This window comes from Sorex fumeus, unplaced genomic scaffold (assembly GCF_029834395.1).
Source record: "Sorex fumeus unplaced genomic scaffold, SorFum_2.1 ptg000002l, whole genome shotgun sequence".
NCBI lineage: Eukaryota > Metazoa > Chordata > Mammalia > Eulipotyphla > Soricidae > Sorex > Sorex fumeus.
The window spans coordinates 58,896,612-58,906,952 of NW_026606059.1; positions in this window are offsets into that span (position 1 = coordinate 58,896,612).

The window sequence follows — 10,341 nt, forward strand, 5'->3', positions numbered from 1 at the left end:
AATAAAGGGGGAAAAAAAAGTCTCCCCAAGCACAAAAGTCCTGGTCCGGATGGATTCACTAGTGAATTCTTCCAAATCTTTAAAGAGGACTTACTCCCAATCCTCTTTAAGCTTTTCCACGAAATTGAAATATCAAAAACACTTCCAAACAGTTTCTACGAAGCAAATATCACACTGATACCAAAAGCAGACAGAGATACCACAAAGAAAGAGAATTACAGACCGATATCCCTGATGAACACAGATGCAAAGTTCCTCAACATACTACTAGCAAATAGAATCCAACTACTCATCAAAAAGATCATACACCATGACCAAGTAGGATTCATCCCAGGGATGCAAGGATGGTTCAACATTCGGAAATCAATCAACATAATCCATCATATCAACAAAAGAAAAGATAAAAAGCATATGATTATATCAATAGATGTAGAGAAAGCATTTGACAAGATCCAGCACCCCTTTATGATGAAAACCCTAGCCAAAATGGATATAGAGGGGACCTTCCTCAACATAATTAAAGCCATCTACCACAAGCCTACCGCAAGCATCATCCTCAATGGGGAAAAACTGAGAGCCTTCCCTCTAAGATCAGGGACGAGACAAGGATGCCCACTCTCTCCACTGCTGTTCAATATAGTACTGGAAGTACTTGCAATAGCGATTAGGCAAGAAAAAGATTTTAAGGGCATTCAGGTAGGAAAGGAAGAAATCAAGCTCTCACTATTCGCAGATGATATGATACTCTACTTAGAGAACCCAATAACCTCCACCAAAAAACTCCTAGAAACAATAGACTCGTATAGTAAAGTTGCAGGCTATAAAATCAATACCCAAAAGTCCATGGCTTTCCTATATGCAAACAGTGAGAGAGAAGAAAGCAACATGAAAAAAAAACAATCCCGTTCACAATTGTGCCCCAGAAAATCAAGTACTTAGGAATCAGCTTAACTAAGGAAGTAAAGGACCTGTACAAAGAAAACTACAAAACGCCACTTCAGGAAATAAAAGGGGACATGAGGAAATGGAAAGATATCCCCTGCTCATGGGTCGGCAGACTTAACATTGTCAAAATGGCAATACTACCGAAAGCATTGTATAAATTCAATGCAATCCCTATAAGGAAACCCACGACATTCTTCAAAGAAATGGAGCAAACATTCCTGAAATTTATATGGAACAATAAGCCCCCACGAATAGCTAAAGCAATTCTTGGGAAAAAGAAAATGGGAGGAATCAACCTCCCTAACTTCAAACTGTACTACAAAGCAGTAATAATTAAAACAGCATGGTACTGGAACAAATGCAGAACTGCAGACCAATGGAACAGGGTTGGATACACTGACATCTCCCCTCAATCATATGATCATCTAATCTTTGATAAAGGTGCAAGAAATGTGAAGTGGAGTAAGGAAAGCCTCTTTAACAAATTGTGCTGGCATCACTGGACAGCTACATGCAAAAAAATGGGCTCAGAACTCTGCCTAACACCGTGTACAAAAGTAAGATCAAAATGGATTAAAGACCTCAACATCAGACCAGAAACCATAAGGTACATTGAAGACAAAGTTGGCAAAACCCTCCATGACATTGAAGCTAATGGTATCTTCAAAGATGCCACGCCACTGTCTGAGCAAGAGAAAACAGAGATAGATAAATGGGACTATCTTAAACTAAGAAGCTTCTGCACCTCCAAAGAAACAGTGACCAAAATACAAAGATAGTATACAGAATGGGAAAGGATATTCGCCGAATACACATCTGACAAGGGGTTGATATCCAGGATATACAAAATACTGGTTAAACTCCACAAGAAGAAAACATCCAACCCCATCCAAAAATGGGGCAATGAAATGAACAGAAACTTTCTCAAAGAAGAAATCCGAATGGCAAAAAAGCACATGAGAAAATGCTCTACATCATTAATCATCAGGAGATGCAGATCAAAACCACAATGAGATACCATCTCACACCTCAGAGACTGGCCCACATTCAAAAGAACAAAAGCAACCGATGCTGGCACGGATGTGGCGAGAAAGGGACACTCCTTCACTGTTGGTGGGAATGTCGACTGGTTCAGCCCTTCTGGAAAACAGTATGAACGATTCTCAAAAAATTAGAAATTGAGCTCCCATTTGACCCAGCAATTCCACTCCTGGGAACATATCCCAGAGAGGCAAAAATGTATAGTCGAAGTGACATCTGCACTTGTTTGTTCATTGCAGCACTCTTTACAATAGCCAGAAACTGAAAGAAACCTGAATGCCCAAGAACAGATGACTGGTTAAAGAAACTTTGGTACATCTACACAATGGAGTACTATGTAGCTGTTAGAAAAGATGAAGTCATGATATTTACATACAAGTGGTACAATATGGGGTATCATGCTAAGCGAAATGAGTCAGAAAGAGAGGGATAGACATAGAAAGATTGCATTCATATGGGGGATATAAAGTAACAAAGTATGAGATTAATACCCAAGAATAGCTGAGATCAGCACCAGGAGGATTACTCCATAACTTAGAGGCCAGCCGGGTATCCTAGAGGAAAGGGCAGTTCAGATAGAGAAGGGAGCAACAAATAAAGGATGTTTGGAGGATTCTCCCAGGAGGGGAGATGCATGTCGAAAGTAGACTATGGACTGAACATGTTTGGCACTCAATGCCTCTTTTGCAGACCACAACACCCAAACGGAGAGAGAGAACACAGGGGATTGCCCTGCCACAGAGACAGGGGGGATGGGAAGATGGAGGTGGGAGGGATATTATCCATGGTGGTGGAAAATGGGCACTGGTGGAGGGATGGGTATCTGATCATTGTATAATTGAAACCAAAGCACAAAAAATTGTAAATCTACAACTATAAAAAAAATAAAATAAAATAAAGGGAAAGAAAAAAAGATGGTAAAGGTAAAGGTAAAGGCCCTCCCGTTGATCGTCGATTTGCTCGAGCGGGCCCAGTAACGTCTCCATTGGAGACTTTGTTGTTACTGTGTCTGGCATATCGAATACTCTCGGTAGCTTGCCGGGCTCTCCGAGAGGGGTGGAGGAATCGAACTCGGGTCATTTACATACAAGTGGTACAACATGGAAAGTATCATGCTAAGCGAAATGAGTCAGAAAGAGAGGGATAGACATAGAAAGATTGCATTCATCTGGGGGATATAAAGTAACAAAATATGAGATTAATACCCAAGAATAGCTGAGATCAGCACCAGGAGGATTACTCCATAGCTTAGTGGCCAGTCGGGCATTCTAGAGGAAAGGGCAGCTCAGATACAGAAGGGAACACCAAATAAAGGGTGTTTGGAGGATCCTCCCAGGAGGGGAGATGCATGTCGAAAGTGGACTATGGACTGAACATGTTTGCCACTCAATGCCTCTTTTGCAGACCACAACACCCAAAAGGAGAGAGAGAACACAGGGGATTGCCCTGCCACAGAGGCAGGGGGGGATGGGGGGATGGGGTGGGGGGATATTATCCATGGTGGTGGAAAATGGGCACTGGTGGAGGGATGGGTATCTGATCATTGTATAATCAAACCCAAGCACAAAAAATTTTAAATCTACAACTGTACCTCATGGTGTTTCACTAATAAAAAAAAATTAAAAAAAAATAGAGTAGGGCTGGAGTGATAGCACAGCGGTAGGGTGTTTGCCTTGCACGCAGCCAACATGGACGACCAGAGTTCGATTCCTCTGCCCCTCTCGGAGAGCCCGGCAAGCTACCGAGAGTATCTCGCCCGCACGGCAGAGCCTGGCAAGCTCCCCGTGACGAATTCGATATGCCAGACACATTAACAACAAAGTCTCCAATGGAGACGTTACTGGGCCCGCTCGAGCAAATAGATGATCAACGGGAGGGCCTTTACTTTTAGGGTCAAGAGTAATCTAGTAACCCAGCCACCACCGCCGGGGCCCCAGGTAGGGGCAGCTCCAGCCACTTCCACAGGAAGTGCCGGTCTATGTAGTTGCTGCCGCCTACCAACAGGTACCCGCTGGTGCGCACTCCCCACCCCAACTCAGGACCCAGAAACCCAGCTGCCACCACTGGGCCTAACGCCGTCCCCCCCCCCCCCCCAAACAGGTCTCTGGACTAGCATCTGAACTGGCTGGGGGCGTGGACATCACTGTAGGTGTGTGGCCTCCATTGAAAGTGGGCATGGCCTCCTAAAAGTGGGCGTGGCCTTCTCTGGGGTGGGCTATCGCTCATGTGGCTGCAGTTATATTTCCCACCCCCCCACCCCGCACTCTGGACCCTCACCCTAGCCCTTGTCATCTAAATCTGTGGAAAAAATTCTGGCTACCTACACTACCATACAAAAATAATCCACTGGCCTACTCTAATTCTAACAAAAGACCTAGGAAGAGAGAATGGTTTCCACCATCTACCGGCCTTATCCAGAATCCTTTCCCACAATAAGAGGGAACAGTGCTAGTGAATTCCAGGGTTTTACCACTAGACAAACAAAACAACATGAAATAACAATGCAAATCTCCACTACAAGGTGAAGACAAAGAAAAGATTCCCAAATCCTCAACCGGGGTGACCTACAAATATGTTCTCTCCGATAAAGAACTCCGAGACGAAATGCAGAGGATGTTCAAGGACCTACTCAAAGAATCAATGGAAGAGATATCCAGAAAACGAAAAGAAGAAATGAAAGAAACAATAGAAAGATTAGTCAAGAAAATACAGGAAGAAATGAGAGCAGAAACAAAAAAGCTACATAAAGATAAAGGACTCAGTAGACAAAATTAAAAAATCAGTAAGTGCCCTAAGCAATAAGATGAGTGAAGCTGAAGAGAGGATCAGTGAGCTTGAAGATGAGCAACAGAAATCTCATAGGGAAAAACAAGCAATGGCAAAAGATCTCAAAATAGCTGTGAGGAGAATCAGAGACTAGGGGATGACTCCAAGAGGAAAAACATTAGAATCATTGGAGTACCAGAAGGGCAGGGAGGCAACCCCAATGAAAAAGCCACAGTCAAAGAAATCATTGCTGAAAAGTTCCCAGAGTTAAAGAATGCAGACATACAGATCCAAGGAGCCAGAAGGGTGCCAGCAAAAAGAGAACCTAACAAAAACACTCCAAGGCATATCATAGTCAGTATGATGGATGCTGTGGACAGAGATGCAATATTACAAGCAGCAAGGTCAAAGAAGGAAATCACATACAAAGGAGTGCCCCTTAGATTTACAGCAGACCTATCAGAGGAAACCCTCCAAGCCCAAAGGCAATGGTGGAATGTAGTGAAAAAACTCAGTGAAATGAACGCCTCACCAAGAATACTTTATCAAGCTAAACTATCACTCAAACTCGATAGAAATATACACCATTTTGTAGATAAACAACTGCATAGGAACTTCATAGAATCAAAACCAAATCTAAAAGAAGGGTTAAAGGGGATCCTGTAGGATAAGAAGGAAGAAATTTAGAAACATAACCAACCCCTACAGAAACATGGCACAAAATCCTATGAGAATAATCTCTCTTAATGACAACGGTCTAAATGCACCAATCAAGAGACACAGAGTGGCAAAATGGATCCAGAAACTGAAACCAACATTCTGTTGTCTACCAGAAACTCATCTGAACAATCAGAGCAAACACAGACTCAAAGGGAAAGGATCGCAAACAATCCTGCAAGCAAACAGCTTCCACAAAAACTCTGGGGTGGCCATACTAGTATCCCACAACATTAATTTCACATTGAAAAAGATTAGAAGGGACAGTGAAGGCCATTTTCTCTTCATCAAGGGATATGTACAACAGGAAGAAATCACACTCTTAAATGTATACACACCTAACGAGGGAACAGCTAAATACTTAAAACAACTCCTAACAGATTTTAAGGAGGACATTGCTACCAACAAAATAGTAGCTGGAGACATCGACATTGCCCTATCACCTCTGGATAGATCAACAAGAACAAAACTCAGCAAGGAAACATTGGCTTTGAAAGAAGAAATAGAAGAGAAAGGACTTAAAGACATGTACAGGGCTTTACACGCCAAAAAGAAAGAATACAAATTCTTCTCCAAGGCGCATGGAACATTTTCCAAAATAGACCATGTGCTAGGCCACAAAACATACCTTCATAGAATCAGGAGGAAAGAAATAGTATCAGCAATCTTTTCAGACCATGATGCACTGAAAATAGAAGTGAATCACACATAGACACGGAGAACCAAATCAAACACCTGGAAATTAAACAACTCAATGCTGAGCACTGAGTGGGTCAGGAAAGAAGTCAAGTATGAAATCAAAAGATACCTGGAAACAAATGAGAATGAAAACACGAGTTACCAGAACTTATGGGATGCAGCTAAAGCAGTATTAAGGGGAAAATTTATAGCTCTGCAAGCACATCTCAGGACAGAAGAAAGGATGCACATAAACAACTTGACTTCACTGCTCAAGATCTTAGAAAAAGATCAACAGAAGGAGCCAAAATCAGGCAGAAGGAAAGCGATCATAAAACTTAGAGCAGAAATCAATGACATGGAAATCAAAGAAACAATCTGAAAGATCAATGAAACCAAGAGCTGGTTCTTTGAGAAAATAAATAAGATAGTTAAGCCACTAGCAACACTTACAAAGAAACAGAGAGAGAGAACTCTAATAAATCGAATCAGAAATAAGAATGGGGATATTACAACAGACACCAAAGAAATTCAAAAGATCATCAGAGGCTACTTTGAAAGTCTGTATGCCATGAAACCAGAGAACATAGACAAAATGAATAAATTCCTGTATTCCTATAATCTCCCGAAACTGAATCAAGATCTAGAGTACCTGAATAGATCTATTAACATCAAAGAAATTGAAACTGTAATAGAAAGTCTTCCCAAAAACAAAATCCCAGGTCCAGATGGATTCATTAGCGAATTTTTCCAAACGTTTAAAGAGGACCTATTGCCAGTTCTTCTCAAGTTTTTCCAGGAAATTGAAAAAACATAAATTCTCCCAGTTTCTATGAAGTCCATCTCTCTCTAATGCCAAAAGGAAACAAAGACACCACACACAAAAAAAGAAAACTACAGGCCGATATCCCTGATGAACATGGATGCAAAGATTCTCAATAAAATACTAACAAATAGAATTTAACAACTCATCAAAAAGATCATACACGATGACCAAGTGGGATTCATCCTGGGGATGCAAGGATGGTTTAACATTCGGAAATCAATCAACATAATCTATCATATCAACAAAAGAAAAGATAAAAATCATATGATCATATCAATAGATGCAGAGAAAGCATTTGACAAGATCCAGCACCCTTTTATGATGAAAACCCTTGGCAAATTGAGAATAGAGGGGACGTTCCTCGATATAGTTAAAGCCATCTACCACAAACCTACAGCAAGCATCATCCTCAATGGGGAAAATCTAAGAGCCTTCCCCTTAAGATCAGAGACGAGACAAGGATGCCCACTCTCTCCACTGTTTTTCAATATAGTACTGGAAGTACTTGCAATAGCGATTTGGGAAGAAAAAGATATTAAGGGCATCCAAGCAGGAAAGGAAGAAATCAGGCTCTCACTATTCGCAGATGATATGATACTATACTTAGAGAACCCTAAAACCTCTACCAAGAAACTCCTAAAAACGATAGATCTGTATAGTAAAGTTGCAGGCTATAAAATCAATACCCCAAAATTCATGACTTTCCTATATGGAAATAGTGAGAGAGAAGAAAATGACATGAAGAAAACATTCCTGTTCACAACTGTGTTCCAGAAATTCAACTACCTAGGAATTAACTTAACTAAAGTAAAGGACCTGTGCAAAGAAAACTACAAAACGCTGCTTCAGGAAATAAAAGAGGACACAAGGAAATGGAAAAATATGCCCTGTTTATGGATCAGGAGAATTAACATTGTCAAAATGGAAATACTTCCTGAAGCACTGTACAAATCCAATGCAATCCCTATTACGATACCTACGACACTCTTCAAAGAAATGGAGCAAACACTTCTGAAATTTATATGGAACAATAAGCCCCCATGAAAAGCTAAAGCAATTCGTGGGGAAAAGAAAATGGGAGGAATCAACCCCCTAACTTCAAACTCTACTACAAAGCAATAATAATTAAAACAGCATGGTACTGGAACAAAAGCAGGACAGCAGACCAATGGAACTGAGTTGAATATATTGACATCTCCCTCAAACATATGATCACCTAATCGTTGAAAAAGGAGCAAGAAATGTGAATTGGATTAAGGAAAGCATTTTTAACAAATGGTGCTGGCAAAACTGCATGGCTACATGCAAAAAACTGGGCTCAGTTCTCTGCCTAACACCATGTATAAAAGTAAGATCAAAATTAATTAAAGACCTCAACATCAAACCAGAATCCATAAGGTACATTGAAGACAGAGTTGGCAAAACCCTCCATGACATTGAAGCTAATGGTGTCTTCAAAGATGTCACGCCACTGGACAAGCAAGTGAAAACAGAGATAGACAAATGGGACTATTTTAAACTAAGAAGCTTCTTCACCTCAAAAGAAACAGTGACCAAAATACAAAGACAGTCTACAGAGTGGGAAATTATATTCGCTTAATACACATCTGACAAGGGGTTGATATCAAGGATATACAAAGTACTGGTTGAACTCGACAAGAAGAAAACATCCAACCCCATCAGAAAATGGGGCAACAAAATGAACAGAAACCTCCTCAAAGAAGAAATCTGAATGGCTAAAAGGCACATGAGAAAATGCTATACATCATTAATCATCAGGGAGATGCAGGTCAAAACAACAATAAGATATCATTTCACACACAGAAACTGGCCCATATCCAAAAGAACAAACACAACCGGTGTTGGTGTGGATGTGGTGAGAAAGGGACCTCCTTCACTGCTGGTGGGAATGCTGACTGGTTCAGTCCTTTTGGAAAACAGTATGGACGATTCTCAAAAAACTAGATATTGAGCTCCCTTTTGACCCAGCAATACTACTCCTGGGAATATCCCCCAAAGAGGCCAAAAAGTATAGTCGAAACGACATCTGCAGTTGTCTGTTCATTGCAGCACTGTTTACAATAGCTAGAATATGAAAAAAACCTGAGTGCCTGAGAACAGATGACTGGTTAAAGAAACTTTGGTGCATCTACAGAATGGAATACTATGTAGCTGTCAGAAAGGATGAAATCATGGAATTTACATACAAGTGGTACTACATGGAAAGTGTCATGCCAAGTGAAATGAGTCAGAAAGAGGGGGACAGACATAGAAAGATTGCATTCATCTGGGGAACATAAAGTAACAAAATAGGAGACTAACACCCAAGAATAGCCGAGATAAACACCAGGAGGTTTACTCTAAGGCTTGGAGGCCAGCTTCACACTCTAGGGGTAAAGGCAGCCCAGATATCGAAGGGAGCACCAAATGGGGTATGTTGGTAGGATTCCACCAGGATGGGAAAAGCATCCTGAAAGTAGACTCTAGACCAAACATGATTGCCAGTCAATGCCTCTTTTGCAAACCACAGCACCCTAAAGGAGAGAGAGAGAACAAAAGAGAGTGCCCTGCCACAGAGGCAGGGTGGTATGTGGGGATGAGGGGGGTGGGAGGGATACTGGGATCCGTGGTGGTGGAGAATGGGCACTGATGGAGGGATGGGTACTCTATCATTGTATAACGGAAACCCAAGCACAAAAATTTATAAATCTACAACTGTATCTCATGGTGTTTCACTAATAAAAATTTAAAAAAGATTAATCTAGGTATACCTGCTTTGATCCCACATTCTTTTATTCTGTTCTTCTATATAACATAGATAAATAAGATCATCTGGTATTTGTTCTTTGTCTTCTTTCTTCACTTAATATGCTATCCTCCAGTTCCATCCAAGTAGTGGCAAATTGCATTGTTTTATCAATCCTTGTAACTTGGTGTATGCCACTATATATTCACTATATCTTCATTATCCAGTCATATGCTATTGGACACCTGGGTTAATTGTATACTAGCTATTGTACTAATAATGAATGTACTAGCTATTGTTGGAATTAATAATGATGTGTATATGTCCATTTGAATGAATGTCTTTGTGACTTGAGAGTAGATCCGAAGAAGTAAGATTGCTGAATCATATGGCAGCTCATTTCTTAGTTTTCTGAGAAATCGCCATATTGTTTTTTTTTATAGGGATTAAACCAGACAACAATTCCACTAGCAATGAATGAGAGTTCCTTTTTTACCATGTCTCTGCAACAGTTTCCAATATTTTTGTTTTGTTTTGGAATAGGCCATTCTCACTGTCATGAGATAATCTTATTATTGTTTTGATTTTGCTTTTCCTCATAATAAGTGATGATAAACACTTT